Raw genomic sequence first — 22,122 nt, forward strand, 5'->3', positions numbered from 1 at the left:
TTGGAGAGAATAGAATGAGAGCGTTACTAATTTGGTTTTGCGTAATTGTTACCGTTCCCTGCCCGGGACATTTACGAGTGGATTTGTGTACTAATGGCAGTTTTATGCCTCTTGTACCGCATAGTGTCACACTGGAGAATGTCAAATTAGGGCTTACTACTGTTATGTTGGTTTTTTGCACGAACGTTGTGAGTTGTTGCCGGTAAACGTTTTGAACATTTATGGTAGTGCATTTTTATAGGATCATAGACGGTTACTAGGCTATCGACCCGGAGGTCATTTCAAGCCTAGCCGTTTCATCCCAATGTAATACCGTAGATACTCTAGTCAATACCAAGTATTGTATTTAGCAGTGACGGTGCCCAGACTGTATCATTTCTACTGAAATACTAGATTCTGCAGGAGAGACAAGCCATGCCCCCTATCATTGCTAGTATCGTGCTGTTTGAGAAAATAGATTATCAGGACATTTTCAGTTGTACTTACATCGAATAGTCATGCAGAAAGATGGAGCCCTCCGCTTTGACAGTGGCCACAGTGATCTATTAAAAAGAAATTGTGTACCGAAGAAGTAGCACAATATGATAGTTTACTCCACCCTGCATACTTTGTAATGTGACCATGTAGTGTTACTACACATGTGTTTTCATACCTAGTAAAGCTGAACTTCATGACAGTCATGGTATTTGTTTTCTCTTTCGTTTTCATTGGGTCAGACCTTAGGCAAAGAAACGTTGTACATCTTGTTTTAAATTTGCCTTGGGAAGTTGTAGAGCGTTCATCTGTTGTAATGCTGCACGGGCCTGTTGATTGTGATGTTTGACAGTCAGCCCATGTCATTGGAAATGCATTGGAACTGTTTACAGGAAACACACTGGACAGTTGAGTTGTGTCATTGTAGTAAAGCTTGCGTCTAGTACATTGGGGTAAACTGGTATGCCTTTTAGACGAGTAAGATAAAATAAACCACGAATTAATTATATTTTTATTTAAAAATGTCAAGTTGCTGTTTTTTCTCGTGATCGTCCTTTTGTTCAGAAATGTTCAATGAATAGTAACCTTTTTTAAGTAGTTTTCTTTATTTGTTAGGGTAAGTGGTTCATCGTGGACTTTAATTTATATTTCTGTGCAGATTAATTCTCAGAGTGAAACTCGAAATATTGCTCAGTGCTCTCCAGTTTACTTTGTACCTTGTAATTCTTAAGGGCAGCTGCTTCACAAACACCAGGGTGACTCTGCCTTGTTCATCCTGGTCAGGAAATAACCGTGGTAAATAGCCAAGCATAAAGGCGAAAGTTCCCACCATCTCTTCTAAGAAGTTACATCAAAAGTTTGCTGAGAACACAGCAAGTAGGTAGGTTTACAGAATCAAAGTTTGGCAACCATTCATAGTTTTGCCCCCCCCCCCAGCAGAGAAAGAGATGACAAATGTGCCAATAAGAGGGGCTGTGTCTTTTGTCCAGATAAAAGTACTGGTTTCTTTCCCATGTCTTTCAATGCCAACTAGGCTTACCACCTGTCACACTTTGCGAGTGACAGTCCCTCTTTGGGCAGTTGTGTCCTGCAAACAAATTGAAAAAATGGCAAATGTCCTGAGATTTTAGGACAGAATTACTTCCTATATTTTATGCAATAGTTGCATAAAGCAGTTATTCTGCATCTGAAACACCTAAATGTTATAAGAAACAGAATAAGCAACTAAAATGCTATAAGAATAAGCTTTTATTTAGTCAAAAAAGTGAAGTTCTGTCCTTTGTACTGTTTGTGGGTATGTTTTGCCCTGCAAAATCTGATGTTTGTACCAAAAATGTCCCACTTTGGGCAATTGAAAAGGTGGCAACCCTAGTGCCAACAGTGTCATCACTCATTTGATTACTCTCTAAACTTTTGCAGAATTCATTCTGTTTGAGGTTAAAGTAATTATTGATATTTGATTGTTCAAATTTCAGTGGTAAAACCGTAATTTCATTTTATTTTCACACAGTAACTTTGTATGCTAAAGACTTTGTGATATTGGCTTATTTTCCTGCTACTCCTTTGTTATCAGTCTAGGATTCCCTACCTCGAAGCAATGATCCTTATGTTGACACTCCGACTAATACCTGCAGCAGCTGCTTAGAGTGTTCTTCCACAGTTCTCTATGAAGGTGGCCCTCAACCTGCCATCTTCTTGGTTGTCATGTAGGTCAGAATTTTCTCTGTATGACATTAATGACTGACAACTTTAAGCCTCTGGAAGTTATAGCATTTTTTTGTATTGTGGTCTTTTGTATGATGTTATGATCAGTGATAGGCAGTGCATCTTTTTTTTTCACTCTGACAAAAAAAAAAAAAAACATGCTTGCGAGATGTTTGAGGGTGGAAGATAAATTATATAATTTATATATGTGCATATGCAACACACTTGGCTATATAATTTAAATTTATTATTTAGATGTTGCGTGTGTCTGTGTGTGTGTGTATGTTTGTGAAGCCTGGATCATTTGTAGGTTTTGTTTGTGAAGAAGAAAATTTTGTAAGATAAAACTGTGCGAAAAGGAACTAGGATGAGTGTTTTCATAATGAAATCTAACCCCTAAACTTTTGATGTAAGAGTGGTCCGTGGGATTTAAGTACATGGCATAGAGGCAGTAAACTACAATGATTAAGGTGCGGAGTTGTAAATCTGGCAGCCTTGGTTTAATTCCATTTTACTAGTTCTAATATGCACAATATATGATCATGGAATCTTTGTTTAATTCCATACGCTCTTGGGTCTCTCCTTTTAATGAGAACTCTGGTGACCTCATTGAAATTTTATGGTCATTAGACTGATACATTTGACAAATAAATTATAAAATAGAAGTACAGTCATTGAGACTGCATAGTGGTAAAAAATCCTTTCATTCTTTTCCTGTTTAAATGAAAATTTAAAATAACTAAGAACAGCTGTGTTCAGGTACATACAAATGACAATGCATTTGGTTGAGATACTCTCAGTAGTACTTTTTTCCAAAGAGACATAGTATTAGTGTTTCAGAATTTCACAGAACAGAGTGATGATTCATATTAAAAAGTAGTTACTGAGCCCACTAGAGCAAAATGCTTGCTAACACTCCAAAGCAGTGTCATCAGCGACAGGTGTCAATGGAAAATGTATCCTATCATGTGGGACTGCTGAAGTTGTGTAACTTGTATGAATTGCAATAGGAAATTAGAGAAAAGGAGAATTCTCCTCACAAGTTAGATGTGCCACTTAAAAGTAGCAGTGGCACGCATGCTGGGGGGTTGCCAAACCCAATTTATCATAAAGCTGATACAGGTGTTCACTTGTAGTTTGATAACTACAGGAACATTTTGCTGATTTGTTTTTAACTTTACTTAATGGGTACTGTGAGGTTATAATCCCAACTGCGGGAGTGGTAGAAATGAATAGGCAGGTTCTGGGGTTGAGTACTCTTAAATGGTTGACATTAGTGTATGCAGTGCCATGTTGTGAATTTGTACAGGATCTTTTGAAAATTTGCCAGACTCCGGTGGAAAGTGTGAATACAAACCTGGGATCTATTAAGGAGAGTCCTCTTAAGTTTAGAGGCAAGTTCTTCTCAGGTTAACACATAGGCACATCCCTTGCTATTTGCTGATTGGGTGATCCTTTTTGGGTGAAATGGAATGCCACTGTAATCTCGTTTCATTTCTTTTTTGTCTCTGTTTCTCTGGCCACTGAACAGCTTTTTGAAAGCTGGCTTTTTTTTTCTTTAGCTACACTTGTTGATATTTTTTTTTTTTTTTGGTATTGTATATAATTTATTTTTCTTTAACTTTATCAGTACTTGTTGACTGCTTTTCTTGGGAACCTTTCTAAATTTAAGGGTGCTGTATAATGGCCATATTTAAAGTATCCAAGGGGCTGCACCAGGTTGTCTGAAATGACCCGTCAAAGGAGAAATCTGAAGTAACATTGACTGACAGCCACATTTTGACTTGGTTCAGCTGTTCTCTGACTGGTGGGTTATCTTTTGAAAATTAAAAATTAGATCTCTGTGCCAACCTAGTGTAATATCTGTCATGTGTAGTCCCAAGGGTCCTGTCTTTGTCCCAATCCTGTCTTCACCTTTTATAAATATAGCCCCTTTCGACTCTCCAAGTAACTGTATCACATTGTATGCTGATGATACTCTGATGGAAATAACGCACATTGATTATGTCAGAGTTAGCCATGACCTAGCATAAGAGTTTACCTAATTTTCCTGGTGGTACCTAGTAAGATGCTTTACAATACGTTGTTAAAAGCCAAAATCTATGCTCTTTGGTGAATTTTGAAGACTGCTGATTGCTTCATCCAACTGGAACATCATAATTGCTTCAAAGTGGTGTTGTGAATATATTTGGGTAATGCGGATTCTGCTCTCACCATGCACACACCTTTGAGCGGCATGTTAAACTGCAGCAAACCAAAAACTAGCAAGTATCTAGGAACCTGCCTCATTATTTCAAGACTCCTCTCACCTCCAGTTGGGGAAACTCATAACTTGAAATTACATGACTAGGAGCTACCAGTCATAACAAAGTTATCAGTAGTAGGGAGGAATGGGCTAGTGGGGATGACCGCAGGGTTAGTAAGCAGAGGAAGACCTAGAAAAGAAATTATTTTGCAATTTTTTGACCGTATCCTTTTTGGTGCATTAGCAGGTACCATTTTCACTGTGTGGGTCTGTGCATATGCATAGATATGTACTTGTGCTGACGTGTGTGTTTGTGTGTGTGTGTGTGTATATGTATATATATATATATATATATATATATATATATATATAATTCACATACATGTAATGTGGTATATGTAATAAACAGATGCACACACTCCCAAGTACCTTTATTTCTAGATGTTGTCTCAGAGCATATTTATTTGACATATGATTACCGGGAAAGTCAGAGTGGGTAGAAGCTCATTTTCAGCAGAGACCTGGGGAGAAAAGCTCCAAATTATTACAAAACATTTTAAAAACAATAATTTTACAAGATTCAAAAATAAAAACAAAAATGTCTGCAGTTAAAATAATTATATCAAATTAGATGCAATTTAAAAACATTGTTATTTACCTTGTATAGATTCTTAAATGATAATTTTAATATTTACAGAAATTTGAGACAGTTTCTAAAGAAATTTAAAGGTAAGGTAATGTAATAGAAATAGGAATTGCAATATGAAAAGAGGGAAAAACAGGCTATGGTATATTTAGAGAGAAAGTCTGGAAAGAGAATTTGATAGCAGTAAGGAAGTAAGTTGGGTGTGCGATGGATGAGAAAGAGAAATTTTGGAGTGAGTTGGATGAAGTTGTGGTGAGTGTACCCAAGGGTGAGAGACTAGTGATTGGAGCGGACTTTAATGGGCATGTTGGTGAAGTGAACAGAGGGGATGAGGAAGTGATGGGTAGGTATGGTGTTAAGGAGAGGAATGCAGAAGGTCAGATGATTGTGGATTTTGCGAAAAGGATGGACATGGCTGTGGTGAATACGTATTTTAAGAAGAGGGAGGAGCATAGGGTCATGTACAAGAGTGGAGGAAGATGCACACAGGTGGATTATATCCTATGTAGGAGGGCCAGTCTGAAGGAGATTGGAGACTGTAAAGTGGTGGCAGGGGAAAGTGTAGTTAAGCAGCATAGAATGGTGGTCTGTAGGATGACGTTGGTGATCAAGAAGAGGAGGAGGAGTGTGAAAGCAGTGCCAAGGATTAAATGGTGGAAGTTAAAAAAGGGTGATTGTGAAGTGGAGTTTAGGGAAGAGTTAAGACAGGCACTGGGAGGCAGTGGAGAGTTACCGAATAGCTGGGTAACTACAGCTAGTAAGGGAGACTGCTAGAAAGGTGCTTGGTGTGACATCTGGACAGAGGAAGGAGGACAAGGAGACCTGGTGGTGGAATGAGGATGTACAGGAGAGTATACAGAGGAAGAGGCTGGCGAAGAAGAAGTGGGATTGTCAAAGAGATGAAGAAAGTAGACATGAGTATAAGGAGATGAGGCACATGGCAAAGAGAGAGGTGGCGAAAGCTAAGGATAAGGCGTATGGAGAGTTGTATGAGAGATTGGACACTAAAGAGGGAGAAAAGGACCTGTACCGATTGGCTAGACAGAGGGACAGAGCTGGGGAAGATGTGCAGCAAGTAAGGGTGATAAAGGATAGTGAGGGAAATGTACTCACAAGAGAGGAAAGTGTGTTGAGTAGATGGAAAGAGTATTTTGAGAGGCTGATGAATGAAGAGAATGAGAGAGAGAGAAGATTGGATGATGTGGGGATAGTGAATCAGGAAGTGAAACAGATTAGCAAGGAGGAAGTAAGGACAGCTATGAAGAGGATGAAGAATGGAAAGGCTGTTGGCCCAGATGATATACCAATGGAAGCATGGAGGTGCTTAGGAGAAATGGCAGTGGAATTTTTAACTAAATTGTTTAATGAAATTTTGGAAAGTCAGAGGATGCCTGAGGAGTGGAGAAAAAGTGTTTTGGTACCTATCTTTAAGAATAAAGGTGATGTGCAGAGCTGCAGTAACTACAGAGGGATAAAATTGATCAGTCACAGCTTGAAGTTATGGGAAAGAGTAGTAGAAGCTAGGTTAGGAAGGGAGATGATGATTAGTGATCAGCAGTATGGTTTCATGCCGGGAAAGAGCACTACAGATACAATGTTTGCTCTGAGAGTGTTATTGGAGAAATACAGAGAAGGTCAGAAGGAGTTGCATTATTCTTTGTAGACTTGGAGAAAGCATATGACAGGGTGCCTAGAGAAGAGTTGTGGTATTGTATGAGGAAGTTGGGAGTGGCACAGAAGTATGTAAGAGTGGTACAGGATATGTATGAGGGTAGTGTGACAGTGGTGAGGACTGCAGTGGGAGTGACAGATCCGTTTAAGGTGGAGGTGGGATTACATCAAGGATCAGCTCTGAGTCATTTCTTATTTGCAGTGGTGATGGACAGGTTGACAGTTGAGATCAGACAGGAGGCCCCATGGACTATGATGTTTGCAGATGACAATTGTGATCTGTAGTGAGAGTAGGAATCCGGTTGAGGAGACTCTGGAGAGGTGGAGATATGCTCTAGAGAGCAGAGAAATGAAGCTCAGCAGGGCTAAGACAGAATATATGTGTGTAAATGAGAGGAAGGGTAGAGGAATGGTGAGTATGCAGGGAGTAGAGTTGGTAAAGGTGGACAAGTTTAAGTACTTGGGGTCAACAGTTCAGAGTAATGGTGAATGTGGAAGAGAGGTGAAGAAGAGAGTACAGGCAGGGTGGAATGGGCGGAGAAGAGTGTGAGGAGTGATTTATGACAGACTGGTACCATTAAGAGTGAAAGGGAAGGTCTACAAGAGGGTAGTGAGACCAACTATGTTATATGGGTTGGAGACAGTGGCATTGACAAAAAGGCAGGAGTCAGAGCTGGATGTGGCAGAGTTAAATTTGTTAAGATTTGCACTCGGTGTGACTAGGATGGATAGGATTAGGAATCAGTATATTAGAGGGTCAGCTCATGTTGGACAGTTTGGAGACAAAGCAAGAGAGACGAGATTGCATTGGTTTGGACATATGCTGAGGAGGGATGATGGGTATATTGGGAAAACGATGCTAAGGATGGAGCTGCCAGGTAAGAGGAAAAGAGGAAGGCCTAAGATAAGGTTTATGGACGTGGTGAGAGAGGACATGCAGGCGGTTGGTGTGACAGAGCAAGATGCAGAGGATAGGAAGAAATGGAAAGAGATGATCCGCTGTGGCGACCCCTAATGGGAAAAGCCGAAAGATGATGATGAAGGAAGTAAGTGAATAAGGGAAAGTAAAAATGCATAATGAATGAAAAGTTATTTTCTAATATTTAGGGATATAGTTTACCCTGGTTTTGAACAAGAACAGAGTTAGATTTTAGCTAAGAAGTCTTTTCATATTGGTTTTAAAAGATGGGGGAGGATACAGACCTGATGGATACAGGTAAGGAGTTCCAAGCCTAAGCAATGTTGTACGAGTACAGACAATGCCCAGCAAATTTGCTAGGTTTGTAGATGGGAGTTTGTGGTCACTGGATCGCAGTGACTGACTGTGAACATAGTGGTGTAGAATATTTTTTAGTGCTGGACAGGCAGATATATGTTGGATAATTCTATAGGTGGTAAGAAGCTGTGTATATTTTAGGTGATGAGGCAGTTCTAACCAATTTAGTCTTTTTAGTGCTATACATTGGTGGGTTCTGAAAGGAGTATGTGCTGCAAATTTAGCAACTTTGTTATATCATTGTTCAAGTTTTCATTTTTGTGAAGGTTAGTAAGGATGGGAGCGGGATAAGTAGTGGCAAATGTAACTGTAGTTGCGTTGATGAGAAACTGTTTGGCTCTGTAAAGCATCCCTAGTTTTTGATGAGTTCTCCTTATGCAATTTTGTATATGCAGGTCAAATGCAAGGTTATCATCCAATATTGCCTATAATATTTGCTATGAGAAGTGGCTTCAATGGTTGTATTGTTAAGAGAGAAGACTTCAAATTTTATTTTTTCATGAGAGAGGGATTTGGGGGAAAGTAGTAGTTTGGTCTTTTTTTGAGTGGAGCATGAGTTTTGAGTTACAAAGCCATGTTTCAGTGGCTGTTTAAAGCTTCCTGAGTACTTTTTTGGAGGTGTAGTATGTTGTCAGATGTGTAAATGAGTGTGGAATCATTTATGTATTGTATTGGGTGGTCTGTTGTGTGGATGTATAGAGGGTGTTGGTGAAAAATTTAACAGGATGAGACTAAGGATAGAGCCTTGTGGTACACTGGTGGTGACTGGGATTTAAGGAGAGAGCGTTGAGTCATTTTACTGACTGATACCTATTGGATAGATAGCTTTTGAACCACAAAGGTGAAGTAGAAGTTTGCTGTGACAAACTGTCTCAAAGGCTAAGTCTTGGAATACGAATAAGAGTAGTTTGCCATTATCTGTACCTTTTATTGACAGTATTTATATACAGGTTAGAAGGGTAATGCTAGTACTATGGGAAGGATGGAGGCATGTTATGTAGGGGATAGGAGTTATTCCTCCAGAAGATAGTCTAGCAGTTGTTTTTGAATACCTTATTCAAGTATTTTGGTGAGGAGAGAGAAGATTGTTACAGGTTTAAAGTTATTAATCTCTGTTAAATTTTCTCCTTTGTATAGAGGGATATTGTGTGACTTTTTCCAGTGAGAGGAGAATGTGGGATTTCTGGATTTACCTATTTAGAAGGATTGAGACAGGATAGGCAGTGCTATTGGCTGCTATTTTCAGATACTCGCTTGGAAGGTCATCAGCTGTAGAAGAGCATGAAGAGTAGTTTTATGTAGGATGAGTGCAGAGGTTTGAAGGTGAAAATGGATGTGGTAATATATGGCTGTTGGGCAGGGTTGTGATTAGATGCTAAGGGAATCCTTGGTTAGAGATGCTGTACTATTGATAAAATATGAGTTGAACTGTATTGCAGTTTTGAGTGGTGAGTTATCAGAAGAGGGGTTTGGGTTTGTTTTAGGATTGTGTTTAGTATTATACTGAAAGTCATTGTAGTATAGTTTTTTGTCTTCATTCATTTTCTTTTTAGTACGATTGCAAAGCATTCTGAAGTTTTCAAGATACTGAGGTGTTTTTTTTATTTTTGCCATTCTTTCCTTGCTTTTTCTCTATCCTGCATTAGTATTTTACTCTTTTTGGATAGCTAAATTGCATTGTTTGTTTTCAGTCTCTTCCTTCTAGGAGGTGCAAGGCTATTTAGGATATTTAGAAAAGTTGTATTGAATTCAATGACAGTGTCATCTAAGTGGAGGGTTTTTAGGAAGTTCCACTTAATAGATAGTGTAGTAATGGACATTTCTGGGTTAAACTTGGAAAGGTTGCATTTTTTTATAAATATGCTGTTTCACTGGATGTCTGGTCGTATAGATTGGGAGATGATCACTGAGAGAGTCTGACATTGTATCAGTGGTGGAGTATTTGCTAGGGTCTGTTATTCGGTCCAGTTTAATAGAGAATGTGACGCCTTGCTATAATGTTGAGACTATTAATTTAGTTGTGTGAAACCATATACGTTCATGTTGGATGTAGGGGAGTTAGAGTTTATGTCCAACCAACTGACATTCACATCACCTAATAGTATTTTTTCTTGTGAAAATGTTGTGGATATCCAGTGTAGGATATCTTCAGTATAACTGTATTGTCACCAGGAGTGATATAAAGGACAGTAATACATATTTGTTTGTAATTGTTTATTTTGAGGAAAGCAATAATTTAGCCCTATAAAGAGAATAGCAGACAATGCGCTTAAGACAGATTTTCAAATCAGGAAAAAAAAGTTTTGTTCTTCCTGCTTAAGATTCAGTTTAAGAAAACTTAGTTTTGATCTATTATGGAAGCAGAATAACAGCAATTACAAAGTTTATGAATTATTTTAGTATAGCAATGGCTTTGCCTCTGGCTGCTGCTGAGTTTAGTCTAAGTTACTTCATTTAAAGAGTGAGCAGTTTCAGTCATACACCCATGCCTTCCTCTGTGCCTTGTTTTTCTTAAGAATGTAGGTAGAATGACTTGCCTTCACCATAGCCACAGACAGTGTTTTGTACAACTTCATTCACTCATTTGAGCTCTTTTGGTGAACTGACTTGACACAAATTCAGCCATGCTGGCAGTGTCTGGTCTTGTGCATTTTGCTTTCAGGCAGCATGATGTCATTAGCCCATTTAAGCCTGGCCCTAGGTCACACATATCACTATCTCTGAATATTAGTTCAGTCTAGTCTGGCAAAACTAGAATAGTTTCTCATCTTGCATCTGGGTTTTAGAGTATTTGTAAACAGACATGTTGGTGATTTCACCTGTCAGTTGAGGGGACTTTTCGAACATAGGTTCATAGGTAGGTACTAGGCTATCTGCCCTAGGGCATTTATAAGCCTAGCCAGAATGTGTTGGCTTTCACCACCCTTTTAGACTAGATTCCTGATCCTCTGTCCAGCAGGGCCATAGAAATGATCCCAGGAGTAAATTTACGATTTCCCATCCACTCATCAAGATTTCTCTTTGAGGGTCAGCGAGGGGCTCTGCCTAACATGGACTGGGATTCTATTCCAGAGCAAGAGAAGCCTCTGGGATATGAATCTATCCCTCCAGCATGTCCTATTTATTGTTGTGCTGAGGTTTAAATCCCTGGAGCGTGTAGCTCTAATGGATTTGGCTTTCTTGAGGTGGAGCATGTCCATCAATTCCGGGTTAGACATGGCCTTGAACGTCAGGCAGAGATCGCCTCTGAGTAGGCGGTACGCAACTGAGTAGAGCTGGCGTTTCTTTAGTTGAGCTGCATAAGGCATCTGTTTGAGGCCCACGATCCTCTTGGTGAGGTACTTTTGAGGTCTCTCCAGCTGTTGCAGGTGTCTGGTAAGATACATCCCAAATGGAGCATTGAACTCAATTAAGGGCCTGATGAACGATGAGTAGAGGGGCACAATGACCTCTCTTGATCTAGATGTGAACCCTTTTGTGATTAGGTGAGCTATATAGAAGGTTTTTCTAACCACTTTTACAAAGTGATTGTCAAAGGAGAGTTTATTATCTACTTGGGTCCCCAGATCCCTAATTACTTCTTCCATACTTAATGGATTACCTCCTATGTGGTAGTTTGTGGGCACTTTGTTTTTCCCAAAGGGGATGACTATGACTATGCACTTTTTGGCATTTAGCACGAGGCCATGGTTCTGACACCAGCTATCCATCTCTGTAAGAACCTTCTGGAGGATGCTTGTGTCAGCCGGAGAGCCATTTATGGCTCCCAGTGTGCAATAATTTGCGAACTTGGTCAACCACAGTCCTCCCGTGCTTGCCTGTACCTCAGAGAAGTATATACCGAACAAGAGGGGTCCCAGGACTAACCGGTTTAGAGTCGGACATGGCACCCGCAACTCTGACCATGTGAGTTCCATCCCTGAGCCAGTTTGCAACCCATCTTGTGAATGGTTGATATTTATGCTGGTAAGCTTATTTATTTATGATGCCAGAGTGGGGTATTGTGTTGAAGCCCTTTGCGAGGTCCAGGTAGGCTGTGTGGACTACCTTTCCCTCATCTATGGCTTTGGTAGCTGTTTCAAAGAAGTCAACTAGGTTTAAGAGGCAATATCTGCCTTTAACAGGGCCGAATTGGGTAGGGTCCAATGTCTGGACGTTCCCAATGTCTTTGTTTTTGAGATCCATGATGATGCGCTCCATAGCCTTGCAGACCAGGCTAGTCAGCCTTATAGGGCGATAGTTCCCGAGATCCATTGTGGCGCCACCTTTGTGGAGCGGGATTACTGTTGCTGTACGCCATTCTTTGGGTACATAACCTGTGGTAAGGCTGAGTTGGAACAGTGAGTTTATGTGAGGGTTTAGTTCTTTTTTGGAGCTCGTGTAAGACGCAGCCCGGGATACCATCCGGTCCCATTGATGCTGTGTTTTTTACTTTGGAAAGGGCTGTTTTGACCTGTGTTTCTGTGATGTTTGGGGGACTGCATTCTTCTGGGTTAGACACTGGCCCTTTTGGGGGGGAAGGGGGGGTAAAGTTTGCACTGAACCTGTCCGCCAGGATGTTAGCAATGTCAGTGGGTTCAGTGTATTTTGTGCCATTTTACACCAGCTCAGAGCAGATCTGAGAGTTGCCACCCAGTTTCTTGACGTAGCTAAAGAATGCCTTGTGATTATCTTTAGAGTCTTTTTTTTTTTCGAAGAAAGCCTTTGATGATTTTATGAGGGAGCGAAGTTTCTTGCTAATGCTGATCAGGGATGCCTTCCCTTTTTGGGATTTTGCCCTTTCATGTAATAGTTTCCTCCTTCTGTTGTATAGCTTATTTATGGCCGGGGTACACCAGACTGGTCTCCTGTTTTTTGAGGAGTGAGTCTTGGTTTTACTTGGGATGGCATGATCCATGCATTCCTGTAGGTGCTCATAGAGTGCATTTGTAAAGGATTCTGCGGTTTGGGTAGCATTTTCCATTAGCCCGGGGGCTTTGAAACTTTCCACCTCGGTCTTGAGAAGTGTAAAGTTTGCTTTTGAGAGATTTTTCACAGTGGTTTCCTTGGCTGGGGGTGGGGTCTGGATGTGGATGTCCATTGTGATTAGTTTATGGTCTAATCTTACCAACGAGGAGTTTACCTCTGGTGTGGAACATTGAGCCCCCATGTTGGTGATGACCAGGTCCAATATCTTGTCCCCTCTTGAGGGAGTGGTGACCAGTTGTTCCATGGTGTTTGAGTTTATAAACTCCAGGAACCATTGGGCAAAAGAGTTGGGACTTGAGTAGTTTTCCCAGTCAATGTTTGGGTAGTTGAAATCCCCCAATATCATGGTGTTTGGTGAGACCTTCATATTCTCCAATGTTCTCAGGAATGCCGAGTGGGGGTCCTGAGACAAGGTGGGTGATCTGTAGCAGGCTACAAATTGAAAAGCAGTTTTGCCCACTGTTAATTGCACATGGATGGTCTCCGATGCCTCATGCAGTGCCACTAACCTGGAGATGTGGGTATCCTTGATGAAGATCGATACTCCCCCGCCTTTAGTATTTTGGTCTGAGTTCTGGGGCCGAAAAGTATGGTATGAGTTGAATCCTGGTAGTGCTGGGGTGCTCTCTGTAGCCTTCAACCAGGTTTCTGTTACTGCACAGATATTGATTTTCTCCATAATGAGGAGTGCCTCGAGTGCGTGCATCTTGAGGTTTAGACATCTGGCGTTGAGTAGCATTACCCATAGTTTTTTGTTTCTGGTATTGTCTATGGAGGTGGGTTTGTCTTTTGAGCCTTGCCTAAAAAAGGCACTATGGGGGTGGCAAGAGCCTTAGCCAGTATTCGAAAGCCTAAGGGTGACAGGTGTAAGCCGTCCCTGGTGAAGCAACGTGGCTTGTCGAGCATGTCATTCCAGGCTGACAGACACTGGATCCCCTTTGAATGACACCAATAGCTTAGCCAATTGTTAAAATTGATTATTTTGTCTTTATACTGTGGCATCATTCTTGGTGAGGGCAAGATGCTACTCAGGGTCAGGGTCATACTGGCCTGGGCTACATGATCATAGAGCTCCTCTATGTCTCTTTTCATGTAGTCCAGGGAGGTAAGTCTCAGGTCATTCACACCAACATTGACAATGACAGAGTCATATTTGTACCTGCTGTGGAGTGACCTGAGTGCTTGTGTTATGTGGCGGATCCTGGCACCCGACAAGCAGCTTACAGTGACCTTCTCCTTGTTCAGTCTGGTGAGCGGGACGTCAGTGTGCCTGACAATAGAGTCTCCTATTACTAGTGTATCAGGTGTGTTGTTTAGCCTTAAGGGCTGTGACTGTGTGGCACACTGACCTTGTGAAGTATGTGATACGTGAAAGTTGTTGTAGGGTAGCGGTTGCTTGGATGTCTGCTTTGGAGGTCTCTGCTGCTTTGGCAGATTTTTATTTAGAGCCTCCGAGTATGTTTTTGTGAGTTTATGTGTCTTGTTTGCTGATACGATTGGTCTATGTGAGACTGGTTGTGTGGTGCGAGTGGTTTCCTTCTCCTCCTCACTGACTGTGCCAGTCTTGGGTTGAGAGAGCTTGGCCTCCAGTTTGGCTATATAGTTGCATCTCTCACATACATTTGAGTTTGCTGGAAGGAGGAGAAGGTTGTCTGTGTACATAAGGCAATTGTAACATTGCCTCAAGATTCCCAGATTCACCAGCTGGACTGGAGAGTATACATGAAACTGCACTTTGGACATGCCTGGATAGTTTAAAGAACTGATTTATTGATTGTTTGGAATGGACAAATAGGGAGCCTTGTACTTCTGGATAGTATAAGGGGGTGTAGTGCTATAGTTTGTTAGTGCTTACTGAGGAATTTGAGCAAGTTATGGGCTGTAGAAGGAAGGTAGAGTGCTTACTTAGAGAGTTAGACTAGTTCTAAGGGAAAAATTGAAGACCAGACTTTGTGGAGCCGGGAACACTTTAAAACAGCTTAAACAGCGCTGCACAACGTTGCGTGATGCTGCGCGATTTGCAAAATCGCACAAAACTGCGCAAATGCGGGTTTTAAGGCACGGACCTTGAAAGAGATAGGAATTGGCCCAAAATGGCCAATAAGCTACTAGTTGCTGGGCTGAGACCACTCCTCCAGGGACAGATAGGCTGCTCAAAGCTCCCCACTCTCATTGGTGAACAGAGAAGCTTCCTCCTATCCAAGTAAGGATATGGGCAACACAGGAACTTATACCACAGCCCAGAATTCAGCAAAACCTGAAATCTGGACTACTCTAGTTCAGAAAAGGTGGGAAACAGGGATATTTTTTTGTTTTGTTTTGTTTTTTTTTTCAACGGAACAACAGTAACTTAACAAGAAACACTGTAAATGCTTTAAACAGGCTAGCGCACTTGAGTGTGTAGCCTACAACAGTTAAACAACACAAAAACGACTTATAGAAGTGCAAGAACAGTAAAAATGCAAAAAACAAAGCTTTTGAGATCTTAGAATAGTTTTAAACTCGCTTTTCGGCGAGAAAATGTAGTCGCAGGTAGAAAGGCAGAGAAAAAAATACTTAATCTTTTTAAAGTCTCTCTTTCGTCTCTCTGCTGCTTGTAGCACTCTGCAGGACACCACGAGGAGCTGTGCTGAGTCAGAAACAAGTGCAAAACTGCGCAAATGTGGGTTTTAAGGCAGGGAGCTTGAAAGAGATAGGAATTAGCCCAAAACGGCCAATAAGCTACTGGTTGCTGGGCTGAGACCACTCCTCCAGGGACAGATAGTCTACTCAAAGCTCCCCACTCTCACTGGTGAACAGAGAAGCTTCCTTCTATCCAAGTAATGATATGGGCAACACAGGAACTTATACGACAGCCCAGAATTCAGCAAAACCTAAAATCTGGACTACTCTAGTTCAGAAAAGGCAGGAAACAATGATATTTTTTTTTGTTTTTTTTTTTTCAATAGAACAACAGTAACTTAACAAGAAACACTGTTAATGCTTTAAACAGGCTAGCGCACTTGAGTGTGTAGCCTACAACAGTTGAACAACACAAAAACAACATGCTATTCATTAACTGGTTAGTACAACTTAACTTTATGCTCGGTGTCAAAAATATGTGTTTTGGTATCTCATTGAAATTTTACTTCTTTCAGCCATCCCCTATTTAGGAAAACATACCATTGATGTCCTCTTAGAACCCAGAGAATGAACAGCAGTGGATTCAATGGCAAATAAATGAGAGAACATTGGACAATAGTATTGCTTTGGGCTAGTGGACTAGTCCAGCTCTGTGAGCAACAGTGCACAAAATACTCTTGCTTTTCCAAATTTACAATTTTCTTTGATTTGTGTTTTTTTTCTATATATATTTTTTTTATTGTGTATGCTTTTTATATTTTGCATATTTTCTTTCTGGAAGAGCCTGACGATGGCATGCAAAGACCAATGTTCCACCCCAATTAACAGATGGAAATAAGATAAATAAGTAAAGCTGTTGAGCCAAAAGCCACCAGATTACCTACCAGTTTTTAACATGCTATTGGGGGAACTTATTTAAAGGAGCATGGTTAGTGATGAATTGAAAGGTACTGTCAGGGAGAAGGTAATACAGGATTCCAAGACCCAGTTGATGGCTAGTCATTTTTGTTAAAGTGTCAAGAATACTACTTTTTGGGTATAAGATGAGGTATCTTCCATTCTCAGCCATTTGTGATTCATAACCTTAACACCAACAACTGAGGCATCCATCTGGTCAGTAAACTGTTCGGGTTTGGTATTGCAATAAATGGATGCACACACAAATGTCTGTTTTCAACAGAAAGTGCCCTTCTGTATTTATTTGCACCTGTTTAAGATAATGTCTGTAGACAGGTATGTGAAAGGGGTACCCAAGGTGCAGAAGTACTGGCTGTAGTTTCTGAAGTTGGTAGCCCAATCTTGAAGTAGATTGCCACATCGTCAAGCAATGCAATGGCATGACAGTTATGTGGCTGGTGAAGATTGTCCATTAATGTTTGGAATATTGCAGGGGGTCCCAAGCAACCCAAACAAGTGAATGGTATACCAGAATATTCTGTCTGGCAGTGTTTTCCTTTGCTCTGTTAGTGTGTGCCATCTGTCAGTATTCCTTTATTTTGGTAGAGTTGACCAGTTACAGCTATACACCAGCCTGTCATTTACTTCAGAGAATGGGCAACCTGTACATCACTACTTTGATTGGCGAACAAACATCCTTCTGCAGGGTGTTATTGTACAGGTAATGCCTGCTGAAAAATAAGTCCACTACTGCATGGCATCATGTTAAGCTGCTTGGAGAATGGGTGACCTGTATATCACCACTGTGATTGGAGAATGAATGTTCTCCAGCAGGATAGTAATGTACAGGTATGCTGCTTCACAGTTCTTTATTGCAGTTACCATATGAATCAGCCTTGAAGAAAAATGCTCCAAAACTCTGGTAACACGCCCTTTGAAGATGATACATTTCTAAAAAAAATGTCACAGCAGTTACTACTGGCAGGTGTGAAGAGGAGGAGGAGAAGGAAAAATCAACTTTTTTTTTTTTTTTTTTTTTACTAAAGACTATATGCCCCTCTGGATTTATTTGACTAAGGTCCTGAACTTCGTGTGCTAAGAAACATGTGGCCTTTGTATGGCAACATAAGGTCTGAACTGTGTTTATCATGATTTCATTCTGCTGTTGAAGCTTTGACTGTGGCTTCCTTTGTGATATGCTGTGCTTGGCTGCTGAATTTGAACCAGTAAATTGTTTGGGAGGGTGGAGATTTAGAACACTTAACTTCATTATTTGTAAAATTGTATGTTATTCCACCATACATTTCAAGTTATACTTGAGTATCGTGAGGTGTGATATCAGTGTAGAGCTGGAGAATATGATTTGTATTGATATCGGTGTAGAGCTGGAGAATATGATTTGTATGCCCTTGCTTTGCAGGCCCCAACCCTTTCTGCAGCAAAGACATTACAAGATGTTCTGGTGCAGAAGAAAGTTAATAAAACTAGGTGGAACTATTCATTAGGACACATGTAGACATGCCTCTGCCAGTGCACTCACATTTCAGTTGTGCAGACTTGCTTACTATGCAGTTATCTTTTTTATGTAAACTGATAATTAGTACTGAAATAAAATGATGAACTCTACTTGCAGTCTAGTATCTGTCCTATTGCATGTCACATCAAGTCTCTAGAACAAATTATACTAAAAGCTCTTGTAGTAGTTAGAAAAACAATAATCATTTAGAATATTACTTTCTACTACAATATGAATATATTCTAAGAACTAATCAAACACAGGAATGGAGAAAGGAGATTCTGCTGATAGGGATGACTGCAATTGGGGATGCAGACAATAGGCAAGAGGGGGGTGGAATATATTGGAGAAAACTGGCAAAGGAACCAATGTATTGGGAGCAAATAACTAGAGAAGGAAAGGTAATAGAATTGGAAGAGGCCAATAACTTATTTGGACTGCAGGCTAGGCATTGTCTTCCCTATCAAGGATTGATATCAGAGTATAGGCAAAGATAAAGAAATAGGGGGGTGGGGTCCTAAATGAAAGACCAGCTCTGGTAGAGTTTTTTGTAGAATCTAGAAGAGAAGTTGCTATTAAGAAAGGAATAATTAGTAGAGCATATAAAATATTGAATGATAACTATAAGAATAAATTAGGGGAGGTTAGGAAAGATTGGGAAGAGAGATTGGTTAAGCAACTCACAAAGAAACAATGTGGGTGGGGGGTATGTATGTCTGCCAAATATGCAACAAAATCTAGAAGATTTAGGATCTTTGCTTGAAAGTGTTTACATGGGTATTTTTATACCCCAAATAGACTCCAAAGAATTTTTTGTCAGGTAGACAACAAATGTTGGAGGTGTGATGGGAAAGAAAGAGGTACATGGGAACCTATTTTTTGGGAGTGTAATGAGTCAGCAGACTTTAAAGATTCCCTGCAGACTGCTCTTTTGGAGATTTTGGGTGAGCAAATTGGAGTAACTAGGGGAATTTATTTTTTTAGCTATGATACAGAATCAGATTTGCCTGGACATAGTGAGGCCTTGCTGTTAAATTGTCTGTGATTCCAGCTGCAGATAATTCAAACTATACAACTGTATATTTGTAATTGCTGACAGATTTATTGAAACAAGATGACCAAGCACTATTGTGAGATTAAAAACATTTTCTTTATAACAAATGTCACTGTCAGATACACTACACTTCCTCAGCTGACTCAGATTACAAAAATGTCCACCAGAAAGTCTTTTACAACCACTTTTATAATGTCAAAACTTTGTCCTTGGTGAAAACATTCTTTTCCTGTATTGAAGCTTTCTTTGTCTGCATCCTTATCACAATCCAGAGAAAACCAGTTCTCAGCAGGTCAAAATGTTCTTTCAGAAATGTTCTTTCATTGATAGCATAGTCTGTAACTTTTGCTACTGTTAGCCATTTCCCTTTTCACTTGAATACCTGTGTACATTCAACTGTTTAGGATATTTCAGTAAGCCTCTGTTGTTAATGCCATTTGTTACAAAAACATTCAGAAGTATACATTTTGTTCTATGCAAGCACATTCTGTTAAACCAATTCATATCCCTTTTCTGCACTTGCAGATGCTAAGTCACATGCTATTTCTAAAAATGTTGCACTGTTATGATTACCAAACCCGTTACTGTGAAGGAAAATCAGTTAAATATTTATTTATTTTTTTCTGTCAAATACATGTCATCAGTATGAGGGAAACATGTATTATGCCTATATAATTCTATCAATCCCACCTTTTATTTTGAAAACCCAAAAATCTTCAATCAAATTTTAAATCAAACTTTGAATCTTAAAGAAAAATCGTGTCTGCATTGGTTATGTTACTTTCTTTACCACCTACATTAGTTACAATAGATACCTGATTGACAGTCTTTTTAATACAAGTGCACATTATTATGATCAACAGAATAATGGATGCTATAGCAATTAAAACTGTGTTAAAGGTTTTCCACCACTCTGAAAGTAACCCATTTAACCAATCACTGTTTCATGTAGTTTCAGAGAATTTACTACACAAGCACTGTCACTGTAAATATTTACTAGATATAAGTGCTGCAAAACATATTTTACAGCCTTTAGATCAGCCCTTTGTGCTGACATGTATCCTGGTAACTTAGCCATAATTGATTTGTCTCCCTTTTGCAATATCACTGTTGCAGATTCATAGGTTCATAGTTTCATACTAGGCTATCTGCCCTAGGGCATTTATAAGCCTAGCCAGAGTGTGTTTGGCTTTCGCCACCCATTTTAAATTAATTTTGCTATGCCCTTTTTCAAGGTTAGTATACTGTGCGTCTGTCTAACAGTGACACAGAAGTGATACCCGGGGTAAACCTACGATCTCCCATCCACTCATCAAGATTCCTCTTGAAGAGAGTCAATGAGGGACTCTGCCTAACCTGGACTGGGATTTTATTCCAGAGTGAAGGGAGCCTCTGGGTTTTGAATCTGTCCCTCCAGCATGTCCTATTTATTTCAGTGCTGAGGTTCAAGTCTCTCGAGCGTGTAGCTCGATGGGATTTGGATTTTCTGAGGTGCAGCATGTCCATTAATTCCGGGTTGGACATGGCTTTATACATCAGGCACAGATCGCCTCTGAGCAGGCGGTATGCCACTGAGTAGAGCTGGAGTTTCTTTAACCGGGCAGCATATGGCATCTGTTTGAGCCCTTTGATCCTCTTGGTGAGGTACTTTTGGGTTCTTTCCAGTTGCTGCAGGTGTCTGGTAAGTACATCCCAAAATGGGCATTGTACTCAAATATGGGCCTGATGAGGGATGAGTAAAGAGGCACGATGACCTCCCCTGATCTAGATGTGAATCCCTTCATGATTAGTTGGGCTATATAAAATGTTTTTCTAACCACTTTGGCCACGTGGTTGTCAAATGAGAGATTGCTATCAACTTGGGTCCCCAGGTCCCCAATTACTTCTTCTGTACTTAATGGATTACCACCTATGTGGTAATTTGTGGGCACTTTGTTTTTGCCAAAGGGGATGACTATTCACTTTTTGGCGTTTAGCTTGAGGCCATGGCTCTGGCACCAGTTGTCTGTTTCTATGAGGCCCTTTTGGAGGATGCTTGTGTCGGCTGGAGAGTCGATTATGGCGCCCAGTTTGCAGTCATCTGCGAACTTGGTCAGCCACAGTCATTCCGTGTTGGCCTGTAGTTCAGTGTAGTAATTTCCATCCTTCCAGAAACGTGCCCTATCCACATACACTGTAGGAATATGGCAGTCATAATATGCCTTTCATGCATTTTCCCCTCATATAAAAAAATTGGATAAGTAGTACTTGTCTCTTGTCTGTATTTGTACATTCTCCATACTGAAAGTAGTTATCCATTTTGAAAAGACAGTCTGACTAATGCCTTCAGTGATTTTATCTCACATTTAGCAAAGTTTTGATTTGTCAGATGTGGAATTTGAACTATAACCGCCAAGAACATTGTCAAATACTTTCTGTCTTATTCCCCAGTAAATGGCCAAAAGCTGTTTAATGCAAGGATGAGATCCTTTTTCTACAGGAGTCATTCTCCTGCCACAAAACATAACCTGTCTTAACTTGGTGCCCATTCCGTGAGATACCTCTTGTGACCAAGACTGTAATAACACAACTGAGAGTGTGTCCTTCTCTGCTGCTTGGAAAACAAAAGGTAATTTATGGTGGGAGCTATCATCTCTATTGCCTGTGTCAACTTCTGCTTTAACTTTTTATTGTAATTCATGATTCCTATGAATTTGTGCAAATTTGAAATTGTCAAAGGCTTTAGCAATTGTAGAATGCCCCTTACCCTTTCCTGACAAGGAGTCCTCCCTGTTGGTTTAATAATGTTTCCTAGAAATTTTGCTTGTGACAAAAACTGTGTTTTGTCTTTGTTTACTTTGAACCCTGCCTCTTACAAATGTCCCAGGACTTTACTCAGCTGTGGTATGTGTTCTTTTACAGTCTTTGACTTTATCAGAATGTCATTAATATGATAAATAACTGTGTCATCTGTACTCACATCCTATAAGAATGTCCCCTACTATTTGATGAAAAATGACAAGACTGTATTGAAAACCCTTATTTAATCTATTCATGGCATACTGTTGAT

At 40.2% G+C, this 22,122-nt stretch overlaps 2 protein-coding genes across 5 annotated transcripts in view; one reads left to right on the forward strand and one right to left on the reverse strand.

The window, feature by feature from the left end:
* Positions 1–557, reverse strand: part of LOC122810230 (5-hydroxyisourate hydrolase-like) — a 324,954-nt gene extending 324,397 nt beyond the window's left edge. Inside the window, exon 1 of the mRNA XM_044081748.1 lies at positions 487–557. The gene's annotated coding sequence lies outside the window, so the exon portion shown is untranslated. The remainder of the gene's footprint in view (positions 1–486) is intronic.
* The window catches only part of FBXO31 (F-box protein 31), a 1,097,250-nt gene that overhangs the window by 591 nt on the left and 1,074,537 nt on the right, over positions 1–22,122 (forward strand). The gene's annotated exons all lie outside the window — the stretch shown is intronic.

This window comes from Protopterus annectens, chromosome 8.part1 (genome assembly GCF_019279795.1).
Source record: "Protopterus annectens isolate FY-2018-M chromosome 8.part1, PAN1.0, whole genome shotgun sequence".
In the NCBI taxonomy this organism is placed as follows: domain Eukaryota; kingdom Metazoa; phylum Chordata; order Ceratodontiformes; family Protopteridae; genus Protopterus; species Protopterus annectens.